The sequence below is a fragment of the Heptranchias perlo genome, chromosome 15 (genome assembly GCF_035084215.1).
Source record: "Heptranchias perlo isolate sHepPer1 chromosome 15, sHepPer1.hap1, whole genome shotgun sequence".
Taxonomy (NCBI): Eukaryota; Metazoa; Chordata; class Chondrichthyes; order Hexanchiformes; family Hexanchidae; genus Heptranchias; species Heptranchias perlo.
The window spans coordinates 38,954,432-38,979,409 of record NC_090339.1 but is presented as its reverse complement, the minus strand read 5'-3'; the positions used below and the strand labels follow the sequence as shown (position 1 = coordinate 38,979,409).

At 44.7% G+C, this 24,978-nt stretch overlaps 2 long non-coding RNA genes across 4 annotated transcripts in view; one reads left to right on the top strand and one right to left on the bottom strand.

Annotated features, from left to right (window-relative positions):
- Window positions 1–22,696, bottom strand: part of LOC137332729 (uncharacterized) — a 39,847-nt gene extending 17,151 nt beyond the window's left edge. Inside the window, exons 1-2 of one of the 3 annotated variants that reach the window (XR_010965731.1) lie at window positions 20,228–20,321; window positions 4,042–4,126 (exon numbers count right to left, since the gene is read on the bottom strand). This is a non-coding gene — a long non-coding RNA (uncharacterized lncRNA). Of the gene's footprint in view, window positions 1–4,041; window positions 4,127–20,227; window positions 20,322–22,486 lie in introns of those variants that run through there. The other 2 variants (XR_010965730.1, XR_010965732.1) reach the window with 2 other exon arrangements.
- On the top strand, window positions 20,285–22,185 carry LOC137332728 (uncharacterized). Its single transcript, XR_010965729.1, has 2 exons — window positions 20,285–20,520; window positions 21,895–22,185. It is a non-coding gene; the product is annotated as an uncharacterized lncRNA (long non-coding RNA).
- Window positions 22,697–24,978: the final 2,282 nt, after the last annotated feature.

Here is a 24,978-nt window from a genome sequence, read left to right as displayed (position 1 = left end):
ACGTCATGCTGGAAATGTGTGTGCGCATCCAAGACGCCACCTTGGATGTTGGAGAGGCCGTGTAGCGCGAAACAACGGGCGCCACACGGCCCAATTTAGCGCCCATCGTATCGTAGAAATTCGATTTTAAGGGCTTTAAATGGGTGCCTAAGGATCCAGTATGGCAGACGTCGCTCATTCCGCGCCTGAAGTGCGCCGCCCAACATATTGGATGGGGTTCCTCCATAAGCGTCAAGGGATAGCACCAAAATCATTTAAAAGCCTCATTATCATATTTAAATAAGGGTCCTATGCTTGTTGCAGGACCCTTTTGTGAAATTGGTCTGCCCCAGCACCTGACTTGCCATGTGATAAACTCACCCAGCAACTCATGGCGCTAACAGGCAGCAAGGACCCTTCAGCAGTCCTCCCTTAACTTCACTGAGGAGCAATGTGTCAGGTGCCTTCGCTTCACCAAGGTGTCTATCACCGAGTTATGTCACCTGCTGCTGCCTCGAACAAGGGCATAGACAGCACTGCCTGTTGCTGTCAAGGTCACCATGGCCCTTAACTTTTATGCCACAGGATTGTTCCAGGCTGCAGCAAGTGACATCAGTGACATCTCCCACTTTGCTATTCACCATGCCTGTCATGGTTCGAATAGGCCATATGCTGTGTGGAAGATGTGAGATGTAGGAAAGTGAGGGTTACAATAGTGTTGAAAGTAGGAGTTGCAGAGTGCGTGGGTAGGATGAGAAGGAGGTGGAATGAAGTGTGCTGCGGTGATTGTAGGAGAGTGAAGAGAGAGGGGATTATTGTGAGTAGTGAGGCTGCAGATGTAAGCAGCAAGTAAGAGCAGGATTCTTACCTTGACAACTCTGTTGAGGTCATTAAACATTTTTGTACATTGCAGCCATACTCTGGAAGTTAAGCTCCTGGCATTAATCTCCTCAAGGACCTCTTCCTAGTGGCAGTGGAGGTGTTGCCTGGAGGGCTTTCTGCCACCTCCCATCCCCCCATCCCCCAGAGGGAACAGGATTTCCCTCTTCCTGGACCAGGGCTTCCAACACTGCATCAGAGAACCTTGGTCCCCTTTCTGGACCTCTTGCCATTGCCATTTTTCCATGTGAAGTTTCCCTAAAGTTTCCCTGCTGTCTGCAGCCAGAGTGCACCTCCCCTTTAAAATGAGCTGGCTGACTTTAAGCAGCATCAGCCAAGTCCAATTTCCCGTCCCCCAAACAGGCACACGTACAATGAATAGCACAAAGTCACGCTGGCTGCAGGCCTGAGTCGTGATAATGAGCTGGCAGCATTAATTTCAAGTAGTCCTTGCTTAGACAATCTTCCACTTTGTATGGCTTCATCCTACAACTTTACTCACTAGGCCATTGGGGGGTGGAGGGGGTGCTGTAACATTAACAAATAGCAAGAAACTAGAAGGAAAATTCTGCAAAGTTTGGAGTCTGAACGGTATTACAGTGAGCCTATTGTAAACTGGACTGAATTGGTTTTCAGCCTCAATCTTTTTATCTTCAGTAGCTAGTTGAAGAAACCAGAAATTAAAACTAAAAATCCCTGGGTGAAGCAGACACCATCTACTATATTAAGATAAACATCTCACTATTTTTCTGGTTAACACTTCACAGAAACCTATGAACAATTATGAAGTGAGGCAACAAGTGGGGGAGTGACATGTGACTCATCCTAATGTCTGCTTTGTGCATCGTTAGAACCGATAACGTTCATAGTTATTATGTGCTAACTTAGAGCAGTTCCTGTCTGTGCAACAGACTAAAGTTTTTCAGTTGTGATGTATGTACCATACATTAATTCAGTGGAATCTGCTTGAAGTGCTCAAGCAGAAAGTAATAAAGAAAGAATACAAGTAGCAGCAGTTTCAGCCATCTCCAAGTTATCGCTTTTCATTATTTGTCAAATTGACCACTATGTTCAGATTTTGTATGCCAATTTTTTTATATATTTATCTTTTATAAATATTGTGCTCATCAAGATGAGAGGTGTCAGTGTTGGGAAATAAAGCACATTCCATTTCAGGCACCTAATGTCAGCGTCAAATGTTCCTAAAGCAGAATAGCATGAAGAGTAACACTCCCGACACTACTCTGCCAGAACAGTGTAAATCCATACCCACTAAAAACTGGACTGAGACAGCCTAATCTCATTTCATGCAAGAACCCTTATAGCTAGTAGATAGAAAAGATTTTCATCCCATCAGTCTCATCTGGATTTAAACCAAGTGTCTCACTCACCCCATCTACCAGTCCCCTACCGTTCAGTTCCATGTAGAAGATCAATTAATGATCTCAGGAGCCCTAACTCTTATTTAGACGTATGATAATAATGAAAATAAATACAAATAGCACAGTAATTAGAATCTTCCACACAACATCAACAACTTACATTTATATAGCACCGTTAACAACAACGACAACTTGTAATCATATAGTGTCTTTAACATAGTAAAGCGTCCCGAGGCGCTTCATAGAAGCGTTAACAAACAAAATTTGACACCGAGCCACATAAATATTAAAGCAAAACATTTCACAAAAGGGAGTAAATTTGAAAAACAAGTAGCAATTGGTAGAAAGGGTAGGGGTGGTTACAGAAGGCATGGTCAAAGAAGTCGATTTTGAAGAGACTTTTGAAGATGGAGAGAGATGAAGCACGGCAGAAGGTTTTGAGAAGGGAGTTCCAGAGTACATGGCTGTGTTGGCTGAAGGCTCTGCTGGCAATGGTGGAGTGAAGGGGGAGTGCGCAATAGACTCAACTCAGAAGAGTGGTGGGTACAAGCTAGGATGTGGGACTAGAGGAGATTGTAGAGGTGGACTGAAGCGTAACTATGGAAAGATTTGTAAAGAGGATAAGGAATTTCAAATCAAATTCAAACAGACACTGGAGACTTTTAGTACCTTAACCAACATAAATTAATGTGTTCAAATATAATTTCTTGTGGGCAGTTTAAAATGAAAGTTAAAAAAATAAGTGAGGTGGGGCATTAATGTGTATTTGATTTTGCTTATTTTTAGCAAACAGCGGGACATTGCATGAAGAAAGACATTGAAGCATATAAATACTCATGCTGAGCTACTCTGATAGCTCAGTGAATGCCCAGAGTTGCAATAAATCTTACAGAAAGAAGGAATGGATTTTAACTTACGTGCACAGAAAGGGGTCGATTTTTGGATGGCCGAGTGGGTGCATAGGGGGTGGGGGGGCTCCGAAAATGGTGGAATCCCAGAGCGGGTTCAGAGCCCGGCTCCAACCCACTCACTTCCGGGTTCCCCAATGACGCGTTCGGGTGCGCGCGCAGCTCCCGCATGCGGGACTCCCACCGGCAATTAAAGCCGGCGGGATGATAATTTACATTGTTATTTAGTAGTTGAGGTACTTGAGAGACCTCATTGACTGGAGATCTTGGCAGGGGTGCAATTTTGAAGGATCCTCAGCATGTTTCCCGTGCTGTGGGAGACACTCCCTGTTGGAGCAGACGTGTTTCATCAGCAGCCAGTGGGAGATGCAAAGGATTATTTGACAGCTGGGGGGAATAACTCATTTATTGCAGCAGGGCGCTCTGTCACTTCAGACAAAGTTTTGGCTGCAACACCTTTGTCTTTCCACTCAAAATTATTAATTTATACCCTAAACTCTGCTGTGCAAACACATTTACCTACTTTGCGGACCCCCCCAAACTCACACCGTCAGGATGGGGGGGTACCATAGCTGCATTCATCACTTCATCCGAGGACGAGCAACATCACCAGACTCGCCAGGCACGCCGTCCACCTACGCCACGTGGAGCTCCACAACACAGTGCTGCGCCACAGGCACCTGCACAACAGCAGGGAGAGCAACAGCAGAGAGAGTGGCGTCGCAGGAGGCACTACCCTCGCCACAGGGTCTACAGACCGAGGCTCAGCTTCCTGGACCTCTCTGAGGAGCAGTGCATACAGAGGCTCAGACTCAGTCGCCAGGCAGTCGCAGACATCTGCAGCCTCCTTTATGCCGAGCTGCTCACAGCTGGCCCGAGCAGCATCTTCTTACCTGTCGCTGTCAAAGTCACCACTGCTTCACCTCAACTTCTTCGCCTCCGGATTGTTCCAGGGTGCCGCCGGGGTCTCTCAGTCATCTGCACACAAGTGCATAAGGCAGGTCACCGACGGCTTGTTTCGCAGGGCCTCGCACTACTTCAACTTCCCCATGGATGACCTCAGCCAGACGGAGAGGGCAGTGGGATTCCACACTGTGGCTGGCTTCCCACGGGTGCAGGATGTAATCAATTGCACCCATATAGCAATACGAGCACCGCGACACGAGCAAGGACTGTTCATCAACAGGGAGGGCTATCACTCCATCAACACTCAGCTCATCTGTGACCACCGCAAGAGGTTCCTTCACGTGTGTGCCAGATACCCTGGCAGCTGTCACGACTCCTTCATCCTTCGGGAGTCCAACATCCCGCCCCTCTTCCACGCATCGAACACCCGCAAGGGCTGGCTCCTCTGGGACAAGGGATACCCTCTGCACACGTGGCTCATGACACCTCTGATGAAACCCACCACCGAGCAACAGTGTCGATATAACGACAGCCACATCGTTACCAGGTCTACAATTGAGCATGCTATAGGGCTGCTCAAGATGCACTTCAGGTGCCTTGTTCATTCTGGGGGAGTACTTCAATACGCGCCAGACAGAGTGAGACACATTATAGTCGTCTGTTATGCCCTGCACAACGTGGCACAACAGAGAGGGGTGCCACTGGAGGAGGCCCCATCCACATCCGCCACCCATATTGAGGAGGAGGAGGCCAAGGAGGAGGAGGCGGCAGAGGAGGAGGAGCAACCCATGGGCAGAACAGCGGCTCACCTGGCTGCGTATGAGGCCAGGGAGTCACTGATATGTGAATGGTTCTCCTAACATCAGACAGTGTGAAGAGTCCAGTCCTCACTACCTGGACAGAGGAGCGGCTACACCAGCTCCCTCCCCCGCCCCCTGCACAAAATAGTCTTGCAACTACACATACACCCACTGTAGAGTGACCCAATGGGTGGCATCAAGTGTGTGTGTTCATGGTGAACCTCATGAAAGGGACTTATTGCACAAGCCAGTCAAGAATGGCCAAGACATGATAGTAATGGTGACAATAATAATATTTAATGAGCATTTAACATAAGAACATAAGAACATAAGAAATTGGAGCAGGAGTAGGCCAATCGGCCCCTCGAGCCTGCTCCGCCATTCAATAAGATCATGGCTGATCTGATCCCAACCACAAATCTAAAGAACACAAGAAGTCGGAGCAGGACCCGGCCACATAGCCCCTGGGCCCTCTCCGCCACCCACAGGGCATTGACCGATCCGAACTCAGCTTCATGTCCAATTTCCTGCCCGCTCCCCATAACCCCTAATTCCCTTTACTTCTAGGAAACTGTCTATTTCTGTTTTAAATTTATCTAATGATGTAGCTTCCACAGCTTCCTGGGGCAGCAAATTCCACAGACCTACCACCCTCTGAGTGAAGAAGTTTCTCCTCATCTCAGTTTTGAAGGAGCAGCCCCTTATTCTAAGATTATGCCCCCTAGTTCTAGTTTCACCCATCTTTGGGAACATCCTTACTGCATCCACCCGATCAAGACCCTTCACAATCTTATATGTCTCAATAAGATCGCCTCTCATTCTTCTGAACTCCAATGAGTAGAGTCCCAATCTACTCAACCTCTCCTCATATGTCCGCCCCCTCATCCCCGGGATTAACCGAGTGAACCTTCTTTGTACTGCCTCGAGAGCAAGTATGTCTTTTCTTAAGTATGGAGACCAAAACTGTATGCAGTATTCCAGGTGCGGTCTCACCAATACCTTATATAACTGCAGCAATACCTCCTTGTTTTTATATTCTATCCCCCTAGCAATAAAAGCCAACATTCCGTTGGCTTTCTTGATCACCTGCTGCACCTGCATACCAACTTTTTGATTTTCTTGCACTAGGACCCCCAGATCCCTTTGTACTGCAGTACTTTCCAGTCTCTCGCCATTAAGAAAATAACTTGCTCTCTGATTTTTCCTGCCAAAGTGCATAACCTCACATTTTCCAATATTATATTGCATCTGCCAAATCTCCGCCCACTCACCCAGCCTGTCTATATCCCCTTGCAGGTTTTTTATGTCCTCCTCACTCTCTACTTTCCCTCCCATCTTTGTATCATCTGCAAATTTTGATATGTTGCACTCGGTCCCCTCCTCCAAATCGTTAATATAGATTGTAAAGAGTTGGGGACCCAGCACCGACCCCTGTGGAACACCACTGGTTACTGGTTGCCAGTCCGAAAATGAACCATTTATCCCAACTCTCTGCTTCCTGTTCGATAACCAATCCTCCACCCATGCCAGAATATTACCCCCAATCCCGTGATTTTTTATCTTAAGTAATAATCTTTTATGTGGCACCTTGTCGAATGCCTTCTGGAAGTCTAAATACACTACGTCCACTGGTTCCCCTTTATCCACCCTATACGTTATATCCTCGAAGAACTCAAGCAAATTTGTCAGACATGACTTCCCCTTCATAAAGCCATGCTGACTTTGTCCTATTAAATTATGCTTATCTAAATGTTCCGTTACTGTCTCCTTAATAATAGACTCCAAAATTTTACCCACCACAGATGTTAAGCTAACTGGCCTATAATTTCCAGAAATATAAATTAACATAAAGCAAATATAAATAAAAAACATGACAATCTGTCAAACACCCTTGTGCATCTCCTTTGTGCTCACAAAACCTTTGCCTTATGCTTCCGATTACTCCTACGTGGTACTTCCCCTGTGGCTGCAGCAGAGGTAGTGGCAGGTTGCTCTTGTTCATGCCCTGACCGATTAGATGCTTTGGGCTGACGTCCTCTGGGTTTCGGTGCCCGTGAGGGCTCCTCCAAAGACTGCTCCACCTGCACCTGTGCAGGGGCAGACTCGACCACCTGGAGAGGAGGCAGCATTGCGGGTACTGGTTGAGGGGGGCAGCGGGTGAGATGTGGGAGCGCTTTGAGTGGCGTCCCCACTTCCATGTCCCCTTTCGCCATCATCCCCCTCCTGGGCCAGGCCCACATCACTCCTACCACCCTGCTGGATGACAGTTTGGAGGACATGTGTGAAGCCTTGTAAGGCCAGTTCCAATGTATCTGCCTGCCCGTTTAAGGTGGCAGAAAGTTGCTCACCCTGAATTCGAAGGGCCATTATTAGGGCCTCAGTGGACTCATTGGTGAGCCGTGCTTGAAGCTCCTTGGAGGCTAGCCTTCCCTCCATCGCAGACATTCCCGCACTTACCCGCGATACTATCTCAGAGATGCCCTCACGTCCCTGTGACAGTATCTCAGAGATGCTCTCCCTTACCCATGCCACCATTCCACTCATGAAGGAGTTGGACTCCTCCATCCTCAGTGTGATTGTGGAGGGTGCGCTTGGCACCTGTTCCAGCACCTCGCAAATGTGCTGCTGCCCCTCGATCATTCTCCTTTTAATGGATGGCCCCCAGGGTTCAGCATCTGTGTCCAGCTGAGCAGAGCCTGGAGAAGAATGCTCCCACTGACGTGGACTCTCCACAACTGCCCCTGCCACCAGTGTCTGTTCATGCTCACGTGTGTGGTGACTCACCATGTGCGACCCCTACTAACTGAGGACGGGGACCCACTGAGGTGTGTGTATCTGCGCTGGTGGATGGCTCGCTCAGATGTGACAGTGCCCCCTCAGAGGCCGGCTGATCCTCTGAGGAATCGCCCTCCGCCGTCACTGCAGTCGCTGAAGGCCCTGTAAGAGAACAGAAGGCAATATTAAGCATGATGACAGATGTTGAGGTGCTGAAGATGGCAAGGCATGTTAACATCATTTGCTATTGTGAGTGCTGAATGTTAAAGTTATGTCACCAGCCATTTGTCGGGTGGCAGTCTCGACGTCCCCGATGGACAGGCACTGAGGGTGTGGCTCACTTCAAGAGCCTCCTGCTCCGCGTCCGTGAGGACAACCTAATGTTGCGGTCTCCCTCCGGTCTTTGTCCTCTCCCGTGCATTCTGGGTTCTCTTCTCCTATAAGGGGAGAAAGTAGAGAGGCGTGAGTGAGGGATGGTGACGTGGCCAACCACTGAATGCATTGGTTTGGGTGAGGCTGACCATGAAAGAGATGCATCAGAGGGTGAGTATGAGACAGAGCCATAACATTGTATGAGGATTGGGTTGAGTGGTAGTGGTGGGATGAGTATTGGGGAGGTGAGTAAGTACAGGTAAGTTGAGGATGAGGTTTGAGTGGGTGTGAGTAGTGTTGGCATTGCAGAATGAGTTGGGGGGTGGAGGCAGTGATGTGGAAGACGGAGTGTAGGAGAATGAATAAGTGTACTCACTTTGGCTGACCTAGTTAGGTCATTGAAGCGCTTCCTGCACTGGATCCAGGTGTGGGAGATGTTGCTGCTGCTGGTGACCTCCTCTGCCACCTCGAGCCAGGCCTTCTTGGTGGCAGAGGCAGGCCACTTCCTCCCGTCTGCTGGGTAGAAAATCTCCCTCCTCCTCCTCACCCCATCCAGTAGGACCTGGAGTGAGGCATCGTTAAATCTGGGAGCAGCCTTTCCCCTGGTCTGCTCCATGCTGCACTTTTGGTTGGTTGCTGCAGGAGCAGCAATGGAGGACTGCCCCTTTAAATAGGGCTCCTCCAGCTGACAGCCTGTGATGCGGGTGCGCAGTCCGCACGCTGCACAGGATGATGACGGGAAACCCGGAAGCCATGGTAAGTGCCTTCAATTTACCCGCGATCGCGTGGGGAACGGACCAATTTCACTGGGCAGGTTACCCACACACCCAGTCGCCCCCCCCTCCCCCCCCCACCCGCTGCCATCCCGCCTCCCTGGTAATATCGGGGCCAAAAAGAGGAAAGGTTGGTAGGTGGCTCATTGAAACCCAGGCTGAATTAAAAAAACAGCTGTTCTGCACATGCTTCACCAGACCAGTTTTCAACGTAGAATCATAGAGTCATAGAATCATAGAAAGATTACAGCACGGAAGGAGGCCATTCAGCCCATCGAGTCCGCTCCGGCTCTATACAAGAGCAATGCAACTAGTCCCACCAACCCCCCCACTCCCCCCCCCACCCCCCCCCCCACCCCACCCTATCCCCGTAGTCCTGCAAATTTTTTCATTTCAAGCATGCATTATTGCCCCATTTTGCACTTGTCCAAATTGGGGTTTATAAAAACTCCAGTTTTGGACTGGGCAAAAACTGGCTGCCTTAACTTCAGGGTCATTGCTGTTCACTTCCTACAAAACTCTGCACAGTTACAAAGGAGCACAGGCCAAAGTCTGGGAGCCCATCGCCTGCTAATCCTCTCAACTCACAGAATGTTGTGCAAGAAGAACCTAAAAGAGGGAAGAATAAAATGGTGGAAAAGTGAAATATAAATAAAAAAAATTTCTCTGGACTAATGTGCTGCAGGACTCAAAAACTTCTTAATGGTTGGAGACATCACCAAACACTGTGGCCAGAGTCTCAAAATATGAAGGCCAGAGATGAGATCTGCTCTGTTCAGTTTTCACAACTTTGAACTGCAGGCTTTGTGGTTGATTTGGAGGTTGCTTACTCATTTCACAGAAATTCACAATCTAACTAGGAAGAGAAGTCAGGTTTAACTATGCCTTCACTCTGATCTTCACCATTCACTTTTAAGATTCCAATGTTAATTTTACTGACAAACTGATACCACAATCAGTTGCATAGAATTACATAGAACATACAGCACAGAAACAGGCCATTCAGCCCAACAGGTCCATGCCGTGTTTATGCTCCACATGAGCCTCCTCCCTCCCTACTTCATCTAATCCTATCAGCATATCTTTCTAAGATCAAAGGATCATAACAAAATGTACATCGTTTTTTTTTCATTTTTTAAATAGCTTTGCCATAAATACCAAAAACCACAATTGCAATTTACAAATTGAACCAGAGTTCCTACTCCTGAATATGTATGGTATCAGATGAAGACAGGCTCAGGATTGCTGTGATGTCCTTCTTGATTAAATAGCCTGTTGATATAGTCAACACTCACAGATGAAGAATGGGCACTGGGGTGTGGTATGAAAGCCTGCATCCAGCAAAAGTCAGCACCTTCAGGAGCTGTGGCGAGAAAATTGAGGGTAAAAAATGCCCGAGCGTAAAGCTGTAAAATAACAGGTAATCTAGGTAATGTATGGCAAGTCAGCATCCACTTGTTAATGTTTGCTACTAAAAGTTTAAATTCCACGCTGCCCTGAGGGCATCATAGAATGTTGCAGGGCAAATCTCTTGAGTGCATGCCTGGTTAATCAAATGGCACCTGCAGTGTTAGCTGGAGTCTGTCACATGATCATGTAAAAAGGGCTCAGGTGTGATTTACAGGTTAGAAACATTACTCTTTCTGTGAATTAGCACAAATTTTTTATGCCTGTGGCTTAACATGTTGTCTCTTGCCAGTGAGTCAAGCTGCAAGTAGTTGCTAATGTTTTTCTAAACAGTCTTGTACCTATACTAATGCATGTTTGCTCTTTAAGTAGTATGCAAAAAGGAGTCTCGCCATAGGTTGCATGTTCAAACTCACTCCAGGACTTAAGCACATAATCTAGGCTGACGCTTCAGTGCAGTACTGAGCAAATGCTGCATTGTTGGAGATGCCGACTTTCTGATGAGTCATTATCCCTTCTGCTTATTCAGATATACACAAAGGATCCCATGGCACTATTCAAAGAAGAGGAGGGAAATTATAGGGTTTTTTGGATAGATGAGATAAAATGGGCTGAATAGCATTCCTCCTCTATATCTATCTTGTAAGTACATGAACCCTTAAATGCTGCTGATTTAAAGAAGGACAATACATATTCAAGGCACTGCAGGTACTTAATAACGCCAATAATATTCAATGACATGAACATTGGAACGTATGAATAAGTTTCTATCAAATCTTTGTATTCAATATAATTTTTTTAATCTTCAGTTTTATTCTCCCTTCCTCCCCCCATCTGCAATTTCCCGGTAGAGAAAGGAAAAAGGTGTAGTCATTCTAAAACAAGCCACAAGGTGATCGATAAGAGTGGACCAGGATGCCTCTGGTGTTACCACTAAATGATCACTAAGTTGGTTCACTAAGTGTGAACTTGAGTGAACACCTGCCTGATACAGCCTGGACCAGGAGAAGGCCTTTGACAGAATATCCCACACGTACATGATGGACGTGCTCTCCAAAATGGTGTTTGGGGAGGGAATCCGCAATTGGATCCAACTGCTCTACACAAACATCAGTAGCGCCGTTTCAATCAACGGGTGGGAATCAGAAAGCTTTCCGATCAAATCTGGAGTCAGGCAGGGCTGTCCTCTCTCCTCCGTCTTGTTCGTGTGCTGCATCGAACCCTTTGCCGAATCCATCAGGAGGGATGCGGGCATAAGAGGGGTGACAATCCCAGGCAGCAGAGACACTCAGGTCAAGGCCTCCCTGTACATGGACGACGTCGCCGTCTTTTGCTCGGATCAGCTGTCAGTCCGCAGATTGATGAGCATCTGCGACCAGTTCGTACCAAGAGCAAGGCCATGTTCTTTGGAAACTGGACCGACCGATCCTTTGTCCCCGTCAGGTCGGATTACCTGAAGGTGCTGGGGATCTGGTTCGGGGGGGGCAGGGGCATGCGCCAAGAACTGGAAGGAGCGTATTTCTAAGGTGAAGCAGAAACTGGGACTGCGGAATCGACGTTCCCTCTCGATCATGGGCAAAAACCTGGTCATCAGGTGCGAGGTGCTCTCGGTGTTGCTGTACGTGGCGCAGGTCTGGCCCGTACCTCACTCCTACGCCGCGACAGTCACCCGAGCCATCTTCCACTTTGTCTGGAGATCAAAAATGGACCATGTCCGCAGGGACACGATGTACAAATCTCCGGAGAAAGGGGGGAAAGGCGTGCCTAACATGACCCTCATCCTGATGACCACCTATGTGTGCGACTGCATCAAGCTTTGCGTGGACCCTTGGTACGCAAACACAAAGTGTCACTATGTGCTGAGGTTCTACCTGTCCCCGGTGTTGCGAAGGATGGGCCTGGCCACACTGCCACGGAACGCTCCATCCAGTTTGACCATTCCGCCCCACCTGTCCTTCGTTGAAAAGTTTATGCAAAAAAACACCTTCGACCAGAAGGCGATCAGTAAGTGGTCCGCACGTAACATCCTCGAGACCCTGCGGGAAAAGGAGATGATGGATCCTGTCGGTTGGTTCCCCGAGCAGACTGTCAATGTCATTTGGCAGAACGCCTCATCGCCAGAGCTTTCAAACAAGCACCAAGACATAGCTTGGCTGGTGGTGAGAAGGGCCCTTCCCGTCAGATTCTTCATGCACTCCCGGACTCTCAGCGCCACCGCGCGCTGTCCCCGAGGAGGCTGCGGTGGAGACGAGACCGTCACCCATCTCCTTCTGGAATGTGCCTTTGCAAGGAAGGTCTGGAGAGAGATGCAGTGGTATCTGTCCAGGTTCGTCCAGAGCAGTTCCGTAACACAGGATTCTGTGTTCTACGGTCTGTTCCCGGGGACGCACACTGAGACGGACATCAACTGCTGCTGGAAGACCATCAACTCGGTGAAAGACGCCCTTTGGTCTGCCCGAAACTTGCTGGTCTTCCAGTGCAAGGAGGTGTCCTCGAACGAGTGTTGCAGACTGGCACATTCCAAGGTCCAAGACTACGTGCTCAGGGACGCACTGAGGCTGGGTGCGGCCCCCGCAAAGGCTCTGTGGGGAAAGACAACCATTTAGAGCCTTCCCGCCATTGTATACCGAGGGGCTGCAATCAGGGAAAAACCCCCCCGGGCAGAATGTAAAATTCAAATTGATGTAATGTACCTGTAATAAATCTGTAATCAGTAATCTGTATTGAGTGTAATGCAATGAGGCACCCTAGAGTGTCATGAACTGTAATTATGTACAATGTGTTCATTGAACTGCACTTGATGTAACCTGCAAATTGTATAATCTGTATTGTGTACGTTTGGAATGTGATATGACAACTGTATTGCATGTATTGCTGCAAATTTTATGAATAAAGTATATTTTATGAAAAAAAAGTGCCTCACTCTCCGATTCAATTTTTTATCCTATATGAGGAAACCTCCGGGCTCCACACAGTGCCATTCTCAATGACCCAACCAAAATTCGTAATTCCCCTTGTAAGAAATCATGGCCATGAGCCTATGTTCTATTAGACAGCATGTAGGAGCAGCAACCAACTTTGCGATTGGACAAGTCCATGTTCAGCACTGCCAGAGTTGTTTAAAAATTCTATGAAATCATTAACAGTTACATTATTTATCTCAAGCTTTATCACTGTCTGCATAGCACTAAAAGGTTAGATTGCCAAGGAAAATGCATCAAAACATCAAAAAAATCAAAATTTTCTAGAGGAGCATAACCCCAAACTCCTCAGAAAATAACTCTCACTCTTTCAGTGTTCACAGTCCCCTTCAGAAATTTCTAAATCTGACACTGCAAAAAACATACCTTATAGACTTCAATTTTCCCTGCAATACAAGTGATAGAATATTATGTATATCTGCAATTTAAGGTACAATACTTTTAGCTTCCACTACAACTTCAGTATAGTTATCTGTTTTCACACATCATAGGCAAAGCATTTGGGTTCCAGTTTTCACAAAAATGGGCCAAAATGCAGAATGTGATCCCAGAAACACTAGCAAAAATCCAAAAATGGAATTTAATTTATTCGCCATAAAGCAATGGCTGGCCATAGATCTACATTCAGGGCAGTTTTTGAGTTGTCAGTTGTTTAGTAAGTTATCAGCTTTTACTAGTTTTCTAGATTGGTATGTATGCTAAGTGGCTCTACACTGGCTCTTTAAGAAATAATAGAACGTTCTACTAATCTGTAGCAGTCACATCCCCTATCTTGCACGTACTGGGTGGACGAAAATTAACGGCCATTCTTGAGCAACTGAATGTACCAACATACAAGAAATGATCAGCAGTGGTTAAATTCACACTGTTACTTCCCTTTGACTATGACTTAGCAACCCCAAAGCAGAATGTTGAAATAACCCTTTTTTGTCACCTATCACTAACTCACACAGTTCAAATAAATTTCTAAGAGGCGTTTGTTCTAAAAAGAACATATGAAAAATATACATTTGCATAAAAAGTAGTAATGCACCTAAAAATATTACAGATATTTTGTGCTATGCTTTTCAGACCTGGTCTGTGTTCCTTTATGTTTGGTCTAACTAATGATGTGTTAGCTAAATCATTTGCCTAAGGCTCAGTGAGTTTATTCAGTAATCTATACAAACTAGGAAGGTCTCCAAGTTTAATTTCTTGTCTGTGTTTTGTTAGCTGATCTCAGTGGGGCAACCCTGCAAAATGGCCACGCTCCTCCTCATCCATGTCCACATCCTGGATGAGTGCTCTAAGTCTGACTGAAACCTGGCTCACTATTTTAAACTTCTTTCTCCTTACTGAGACTGCATTGCCTGTCTAGATGTTTTATCACTTACCCGATCTAAACCATAGTGTGGTATTCATCTCCAGATCTCATATCGACCTATCACCTTACTAATTTTCCTGCACATTCAAACACCTTTGCTATCTATCATTTTCCCACATCTTCTTTGAGATCCTAATTGTTTACTGCCTACCAAACCGTCCGTGCATTGCCTGCCAAAACCTCCTCTCTTTTGTCCTGCCAATCCTGTTTACACCTACCCACAACAACAAGATCACCCTGGTAAAAGTCACCAACAACATTCTCTGCAACTATCCTTCTTTGTGCTCTTCAACACCCTCAGCCCACAACATTGTTGACCATTCCATTCTCCTCCATTTCCCTCCACTATGGTCCATTTCCATGGTATCATTCTCTCGTGGTTCCACTCTTATCTCTACTAACAGTCACTACACTTCCTCAAATGCTTTCTCCTCCCCTGCTGGCACAGTCATCTCCAGTGTCCCCAATATCTCTATACTTGATCATCATCATTTATATGCTACCTATCAGCAACGTCATTTGGAAGCATAGGGTCAGCTTTCACATGTTTAACCCTCCACTTGCACGGTGATTTCAAGGCTGTGCTATACTTTTTAACTGCTTTTCAGCATTAATTTCTAATTGATTCCTCTCAACATCGGCAAAACTAAAGCCTTCCTTTATGACTTTCACTAGCATCTCTCTGGTTCTGGTTCTGGCTCTCACTCCCTCAACCTCCCTGGCTGCCCTTATAATATATGGTGATGTACAAGTTAAACCCTGACCGGAGCTCTTTACTCCACATTCTATTCCTTGGCAAGTCCGCATTCTTCCATTTCTGGAATATGGTCTACTTGTAGCCCTATCTATTTCCCTTGCTGCTCAAACCCTAATTCATGCATTCATTGCCTCAAGGACTGATCTCAGCCTTGGCTCAGTGGTAGTCCTCTCACCTCTGACTAGAAGATTGTGGGTTCAAGCCCCACTCCAGAGACTTGAGCACATAATCTAGGCTGACACTGCAGTATGGTACTGAAGCAATTCTTTACTGTCAGAGCTGCTGCCTTCTGAATGAGACGTTAAACTGAGATCCCATCTGCCCTCTTGTGTGGATGTAAAGGATCCGATGGCACTATTTGAAGAAGAGGGAGAGTTCTCTTGGTGTGCTGGCCAACATTTATCCCTCAACCAACACCACTAAAACAGATCATCTGGTCATTTATCTTATTACTGTTTGTGGAACCACTACATTCCAACATAGTCTTCTTTCCCTCCAAGGGAAAAAATGGCACTTAGCCACGGAAGAGCAACCGGAGGAGGACTACCATCACCGAAAACCCTGTGTCCGCAGGAAGTGAAGATGTTAGGTCTGATAGGCAGATCTACAGGAGTGGTTGTGGAAAATGACAAGTTTGGAGGTAGGCTGGCTAGAGAAGGTTCTAAAAACTGGGCAAGGCTCATCATATGTGGTTTCAGCTTCTTGTGCTTTCTCTAAGTATCGCAATGCACTTAGAATTATCTACAATTTCTTCAAGGGTAAACGTCATTTTGTGCACAGTTAAACAAGCTCTTCTATCATTCACATCATAGGGGATGCCTTGGAGGAAGGTGCTAGCCACTCCGATGACCAAATCCTTACCAACTCCATCCTGACATCTTACCTGCACAACTACCAGCACCGAGATACCCCTCACAAGGAATTAGTTAGAGAGTCAGAATGGGTTGCACTGAGCGAGTCACTGAGCATTAGTGAGAATGAAGACTTGGAAGAGAGTGCTGTTTCTCCATGGAGGGGGGAATAAACGACTGGCCTTGGATGATCCTGGAGCATGAATTTAATTTGGAGGCAAGGGAGAAGGTTTCCATGCATATGGTTGACATGATGAATAAGTGGGAATCCAATGCATCTACAACACAGTGCAGGAAGTTTCACACAACCTGGAGAACATCCTGGAGACTGTGACAGTCCAGGAGATGGCTGCAGCTTCAAGAAACCAAGAAGAGCTTCTAAGGACATTGATGGCTCTGGAGTGGCAGCTAACAAGCACTGCAGTAGATGCTTTGAACAGGATACTTTCACAGGGCTTTCAAGACATGATTGGAGTATTCGTTCTGTGCTGACACCACCTGGTATCACCTCAGAAACTGTGCACAGAAGCAGTGGGCTGCAGGGAGTGGGCACAGATGTTGCTGTCTCTCCGGAGAGTGGTAATCAACCAGCTTCTTTAATGCTCCCTCCCATGCCATCATATGAGGGAACTTCAGACAAGAGGCCCACATCCCTTGCTATGCAAACACCAGGCTGCTGGAAGCTGGTCCGTCTGGGACCGTAGCTAACCTTTTCTCACTCAGGGAGCACTTTGTAGATTAGAAACTAGAATAAATACGTTAGTTGGCACAAAGGATAATCATGGTATTAAGAAATAATTGCAGAAAGGGAGAATTGATTTTGTTGGCACTTTCTGGCGAATGTTTAAAGTAAAGTCTGCTTGATACATAGAGTTGTGAATTAACTATTGTGTTTGCTTTCAATTTTTGAGAGTTGGATGATGGCAGGGGAAATGTAAACTTCTGTCTTATGGAGGACCTTGGCAGAAGTCTTGGAAAGTGAGGGACTTTGTGAGGGTGTTTGCAGGGAGAACAGACTAGTGTGAAGTGGCTTTATTTGGTGAATCAACCTTTATTTATTAAAAGTTCTCTGCTGTCAGTTGTGCTGTCCTTGCTCTGGCATGAATGAGTCGGGAAGAGATACTTTCAGTGGCGCCTGACTCTAGAAGCCTCCAATTCTCCCGTTCATAACATCAAAATAAAGATAGTCCCATTATGAATTCCTTATCAAGAATGCAAAGCAGTAGCTTGAGCAGAGCTGAGTAAAAGTACCAGCAAAAGTCCTGACTCAACCCCTAAAGTACTAAAAAGATCTCTTATGCAAGCAAAGAAATATCAACCTTCAGAGGTAGCATACAAGATAGCTTCCTCAGTGTGGTATCCTCCACGGTTATAGTGGTGGTAATATTTGGGGTGGGTACGGAGTGGAAATGGAGGTGAATGAACAGTGGGGTTAGCCATGCCTCCTTGACCCTATTTAAATGTATTGGAGCAGGCTTCTGATGTGCCTTAAAGGCAACTTGGGGGGAGGGGAATGCAGTTGCAATTCTTTTTTTTCACGGATTTGGGACGATCGCCTTTAAGAATGCGTTTTAATCTGTTCACTGTCCCAAATCCACCCCACAATGGGCAGCAATTCAGAGGAGAATCTATGCCTATATTTCTCTTTAAAAGTTTAATCATTTGGAACATAACTTTTTATAATTAACCTTTTTGCTCAAATTTTATGCTCATTAAAGTGAGGGACATTAGTGCTGGGGAACGGAACGCTTTCCATTTAAGGCACCTAGTGTCATCTCAAGAACTCCCAGGTCAGATATGGATAGTTAGATGCAGATTAAAGTTCCCTCTATTCTGCCCCAGTAATGAGCCACAGGACTAGGGTTGCCAACTCTGATTGGAGGCATTCCTGGCGGTTTGATTATGTTACATTCTGACCACATGACATCTGACCATGTGACACCTGATCACATGACATCTGATCATGTGACATTTGATCACATGACTTCTACAATTGCTATTGCATTTACCTTATAATGGTTGAGTCTCCTGTAGTTGAGAATCTTTGCTCATGGTTTTGCACTGGCAGCTGTTGTGTGACAAGTTCCAAGAATCAGGAGGCCACCCGTGAGCAGGCGAAGAGGGGAAACCGAGGACGGGGAAGAGGGGAAACCAAGGAACCCCACATATCATAGTACCCCCATTTCAGACACCACATTGCAGACACCCCCCATTTCAGAGACCCCAATTTCAACCCCCCCCCCCCCCCCCCACCGGATGCCGACACCCCTGTTTTCCAAGCCCCCCCTAATTCCCGGCTCTCCAACCCCCTCACAACTGTGGTTATGGCTCTGCCAGTGGCGTTACCGAGCTGGAGTCTTCAACAGCAGACGGTTGACATCACGGATTGGGGTGAGGCACACTGCGGCAGGAAATTTAAATTACGGATCTCCCGGGCTGCTGGAGGCGGCGCACAGGGGAGGAACCTCTGATTCTGGGAAACTCCCGGTTGTTCTGGGAGAGTTGGGAACCCGATACAGGCCTCACCTCAGAAGGGTATCCTGCACTGCACCAATGTGAAATTTATCATTTCCCACAATAGCTGTACTGTTGCCACTCTTAATAAGATTGTCAATTAGTGGTAAATTAGGAGCAGTTTTATGCTGTGGGTGCATGCAGCCAGCAATGGAAACTCTCATCCCCTTATATTGAACTGCATTTGAACTAATATGCCAGAGTTTAAAGGCTACTGTCTAACTTATTGCAATATCCTGCCCTGGTTTTAATGTTATATGACAAAGACTTACGTGGGTGGGGGTGCGATTTTCAACTGCCAGCCTCCCATTTCTCGCCTGAAAAACGTGCAGCCAGCAATTGAAAATCGGGAGTGGGGGCATCTCATTGATGCTCAAGGCCCAACTGATGCAATTTTCAGGCGGGTCTGTAAATGAGTGAGCAGCCCGCACACCTGAGACAGGCAGGAGGTTGCTCAAATATGCAAATCGAGTTCTACAATGTTGTAGGATCCCAATGGAATTTTTGATACAAACAGACAGAGCCTGCATTGTGCACACTCCACCCATTTGTACCAGGCAGTGAGCGGCCTAACCAGCAGTACTTCAAGGGTCCGGGAAATTTTTCCTCCTTGGTTCACAAAATAACTCTGGCGTGCTGCCAACCTGATGCTCCCCCCAGACCTGATACCCACAGCTCATCGGCAGCAGACAAATGAAGCCCAAACCAGGAAATGGTTCGGGCCTCCTGATGCTGGAATCGGGTGAACAGCGGAACCATTCTGACTTCACGTCTGTTTCAGGCGGAAGTTGAAATTCGGCCCCAAGGTTGCTGAACAGTGATTGAATCTCATCTGATGACTGAGTAAGTAAGAACAGCTCTGAAGGCATTATTTTTTGATTGATATGAACAATCCAGTCTGTAAATTATCAGAAGATTGTTTAGCAAGGCTTGTTATTTATTCTAAATCAAAAGCGAAATACTGCGGATGCTGGAAATCTGAAATAAAAACAGAAAATGCTGGAGAAGCTCAGCAAGTCAGGCAGCATCTGTGGAGAAAGAAACAGAGTTAAAGTTTTGGGTCGAAGATCTTTCAGTTAACTCTGTTTCTATCTCTACAGATGCTGCCTGACTTGCTGAGCTTCTCCAGCATTTTCTGTTTTTATATTGTTATTTACTCTGATGGCTCTGTTGATAGAAAGAGACAAGATGGTAGCTAAATTAGCTGGTCTCCGATAGGGTAACAGGGGGGTGCTACAATTGACCTCAGTGACACTGGGCTAGGGAGCGGAGAATCAGTCAAGGTTCTCGGAGAAAATTGGCAAAAAAATTCCTTGCTGGGTACAACCTCAACATGCTTTTAATATTTGATATTTAAAACTCTAAAGAGCAGTGGTATCTAAACATACAGTTGCATTTGGAGGCACCCCTTCGTCTACTTTGAAAAACACAGCAAATTTTGTATCCAATTTTTTTTTCAAAACAATATACAAGAAAACTTAAGGCAAGTCCAGTTTGTGTTAATGAAGACTTAAGACAGGTTGGGCCAACAGCTTTAAAATCCCCTGTGCGATAGTACAGCTTTAGCATTAAACACTTACAGCAGCTGGTTTCACAATAGACCTTGTCATCCTGTCACTTCTCATACAGATATTTCCTGCAAACAAAACCTCAGAGTTATCTTCCTCATTTTGAGTTTCCTGCTGGGGATTTATGGGTTCGATATGACCGGCCTTCTGTATTTCTGAGAACCAATAAGATTGAAGAAGCTGAAAAACGTTTGCCTCTTTACCAGTTGGTGGTCTGCTCGCCTTCATCATCTACACATCGGACACCAAGGCTGAAGCAAGTGCCACCCTTCTGATAGGTTCAACTGTTGGCTACAGCCAAGGAGGTATGAATTTAATGGTTATTGTCAATAAAATAATATTTTAAAATTATTGTTGAAAATCTAATAATCAAATAATTGTTTTTAAAATTCACTTAGTCATGTTTATTTTTAGTATCCTTTTATGAATTCTATGCTTATTAGGGTGAGGGATGTTAGTGCTGGATTATGGAACACCATTTTTCACAATTGTCAGCATCAGACATTCCTAAAACAGGCTAGATCCAGAGTAAAGTTCCCATAACTCTGCCCCAACAATATGCTTTGGCCTAAAACTCAATTTTAAAAGATGCATTTTAAGAAACTTAATTAAGTCGGAAATGTACATTAATTACATAACAGACTTACTAAAAATTGGAAACAACTGTACTCTAAGGGAATCAAGGGATATGGGGATCGGGCAAGAAAGAGGCTCAAAGTCGAAGATCAGCCATGATCTTATTGAATGGCGGAGCAGGCTCGGGGGGCCTTATGGCCTACTCCTGTTCCTATCTCTTATGTTCTAAAATATAAAAATCTTTACACCCCTTAGAGAAATGTCACTGAATCCTCTACAAAATTTACAGAAGGGAAAGAATATGACAACAAAGGAGAAGTTAGCCCAGGATTGGAAATTATCCAGAATATTCTATTAGTGTAGATATAAATAGCAACTGTAAAAAAAAGTTCACACTTTTTAATTTTTTTACATTATTAATATATCTTAATAAGAATATGTAAGGGAATAAAAAACAAAAGAACTAAACATCTTTGTCATCTATAGTATGACATAAAAATATATTAATTGTATTTTTCCATCTAAACTAACACCCAAATGATACCAAAATCATGACTATGTCTCGTAAATTATTCGAAGGTGTACCATGGGTTCTTCTAAGTCAGTGATTCTGATAGCTGCAGAGGAATTGGTGGTTTGTCCCATTCTAGTCTATGTTTCTTTAGGAGACAGAAGAGAAATCTGACTTCCTTGAAAAGACAATAACCGACCAAAGCAACTTCTTTGCTCCCTCACTGATCGTACCAGTACCTTTCTTTAGCCTTCGCTATGCACACTAACACATTATTACGGTTGCCCCAGGACTACTTTTAGCCAGATATACTGTTCCTGTACAAATATCACCCTTATATTTTCTCTCATAATGAAATTACTAAAATATAGTTCAAAATCTCTGATAAAAGCAAATGATTAAAACAATTCCATAACTTATAAAAACTGTTGGAACATCTGGACTGCTAGGCAATCAGAATCCATTGGCTTGCATTTTTTGTATTCAATTTGAATGCTCTGTTCTGCTTTATTACACTATTTTTTCTCTAAAGTTGGGCAGAATTATAGTTGGACTCCATGTTACAGTCTTTGTCTGTTTCATTTTATTTCAGATACTAAGGAACGAAAAATAAATTCATGGTAAACTTCCCATCCGTGACTCAACTGATCACAGCTTCTACACTGAGTGTATTTGACAAGCTGAATCCAGACACTCAATTCAAAACAGTGTCAGTTTGTCAAATACCCCAAGTGCAGAGCTGAAAAGCAGCTGGACATTCTTCAGAGCTGGGCAAGGCTTAGAAAAACAAGCACACTACAGACAAGGCTTCATTACCTGCATGTATGTGTATGTATGTACACACGTGTATATAATTCAAAGTAATACAAGAACTCTCTGTGAACTGAATGGTTATCTGAATAGTTATTTTCAAAGTGTTACATTGAGTTTGTACATTTCAGGTAGGAGGTACATTTTAAACTGGATACTCAACCTAAGAGTATTATATTAAATCAAAGGGCACCACGTATGATATGAAGAGATAATGTTACTGACATCTATAACTGCATTAAGGATGATAAAATGAGGAATAAATAAAAGTTCTATTTTAGGCATCTATCCAGCCCTTATTTACTTGCATAAATAGCACAAGTATTCAGAGTCTATAGCAGACACCAGTTCTCTATGATGACCACAGTTCTCACCTTTTTGTTGTCTCCATTTATCGCCATCATAGGACCACTTCCAACTTGCAGCCTCTCCAGGTGGCACAATCTGAGCCATGAGATCAATGCTTCTCCATTGACTGACATAAATGGATTAGGCGGTCCCTGGCTCTTCTAGTTTGGAAGGAAGTGCCTGATAATATTCACCAAAGGTCTAAGTCATCGGATACCTGTTGCCTATTAACACTGTTAATGCTGAATCCTCTGGGAAATAAGGGAGATGACAAAATGGATACAGATGAGATAGGTCATTCAGTCCACTTTAACTCATCCACGTTGAAAAAGCTACATTTTTGCCAATATAGCATCCAACTGTTAAATGACTCCAAGGTTTTGCCTCCACTAAACTACCTGAAATTTCATTGCAAGTGCTGATCACAAGTGCAAGAGTTATGTTAATAAACTACAATAAATGATCCAGATCATTTTTTAAAAATCCATCCCCCTGTCGAAGGTACTGATTCTTGCTGCTGTATGAGCCAATGGAGACTGACAGCCATCCAGTACTTCACCCAGTAGCCATATTTCATGTGCAAGCCTGTGCAGTGAGCGTCAATCTATATTTTGACTGCAGTAGACATCACAGTTGAGTCCAATCTGGTCTTCGACTGATGCCCAGAGATGTACTATCCAACAGTACTCATTGGATAGCAATCAGAAGTAGGAACCTTGACTGATTTTTTTCCCCCTCTCTAGCCCAGGGCACAGAAGCCAATTGCTTTACCCTACTACCGTAATGTAGGGAAATACGGCAGACAATTTGCACACGGAAGGTCTCACTAACAGCAATGAGTTAAATGACCAGATAATCTGTACTTTTAATGATGTTGATTGAGGGATAAATATTAACCAGGAAACAAGGAGAGCTCTGCTGCTCTTCTTCAAATAGTGTATGGGATCTTTTACAGCCTAATGAGAGGGCAGACAGGGTCTCAGTTTAGCATCTCATCTGAAACACAGCACCTCTGACAGTTCAGCACTCTCTCGGTACTTCACTGAAGTCTCAGCCTAGATTATGTGCTCAAATCTTTGGAGTGGGCCTTGAGCCTACAACCTTCTGATTCAGAGGCAAAAAGCTACCACTAAGCCAAGGCTGACACCTCATGCTAGAATAGGAAGCAGTGAGTTAGTTCCTCTCGTAGCCTAGTAGGTAAAGGCATGATCCAACCTAGCACTAAGCCATACAAATCAGAAGGTCCCAGGTTTGATTCCATTTGTGCTGAGTTAGCTGATCTCATTTGGTACACCAGTTGCGATGTTATAATTGGTACTTCTGCCTTTAGGCTAGGGAGGGAAAAATTCAGCTTGGATTTCCACTTATGTTCACTGTCTAGTGAGCATTGTTGGAAAATGCAATTGACTGGACCTCAAGTGAACACAGGATAAGGCTCTCTATGTGATGCCCTCTACGGTAAATTAACCTGCTGATACTCACTGCTTATGCTCACACATGAAGAATGGCCACTTGGTGCAGTATCAATAGGTATCTACTGCCAATCGAACCATACCTCAGCACCTACAGGATAGATCACACGGGGAAAAAGCCTTTATGGCTCAGCAATGTGTGGCATATATTGTCTGTAGGGAGTTTAGACCTGATGGACGTTACTAATAGGTAATCTATGTTCAGTAAATAAAATTAAAAACTTTTATGACTGAGACCCAAGACATTCCACAGCTTTAAGATTATCCCAAAAGAGAACTTACTATTTCTTAGTGAAAGGCTTGAAATAGAAACAGAAAATTCTGGTTGTATGTAGCTGTTCCATCAGCTTCTGTAAAGGGAAAAGACAGGTCAACGTTTCAGGTGGAGACCCTTTGTCAGTCCTGAAATGAGTTCTGATGCAGGGTTTCCTGTTTGTGCTTCAGATGTTCAGCATTACAGTTGATTTGTTCACCTTATCTTCACAGACTTGCCACAGTTTCTAAATTAGCAAATTCATGAGGTGTTAATATATATCTAGCAGAAATACACGTTAAAAAAATAAACACAATGCATATCTAAAAGAGAGAACCCTGACACAACCAACACGATGAGCCAAAAGTGAAAAACCTGTAAGTAAAATAAAATCTGTAATATTAATAAAATTATATTTTGACTCTAACACCACAAATTCTACAAAGAAAAACACAATTCAGCTTTGTAACAGTGTTGCAAAGTAAAGTGACTCATTAACTTGACCACAAAGTTGAAAGACATTTCTGCATGACTGGCATATCTGCAAAGTGCAACCATCCTGTTATATTTGATGAATAGGTAGTTTTAATCATTGTTTAGAGCTTATTTTAGGAAATGTAGCTTCATTTTAAGTTTTACAATGAACATATAGGTTTCTGAAACTATTCTATATTATTCAAATACACAGGATTATTATAAGGGTTCTGTGTTGAGGAAACCATAACGTGCTTCATTGCAAGATTAGGGAATAACAGAGTGTGTTATTTGAAGAGACTGCTGTTTTCGGAGATGA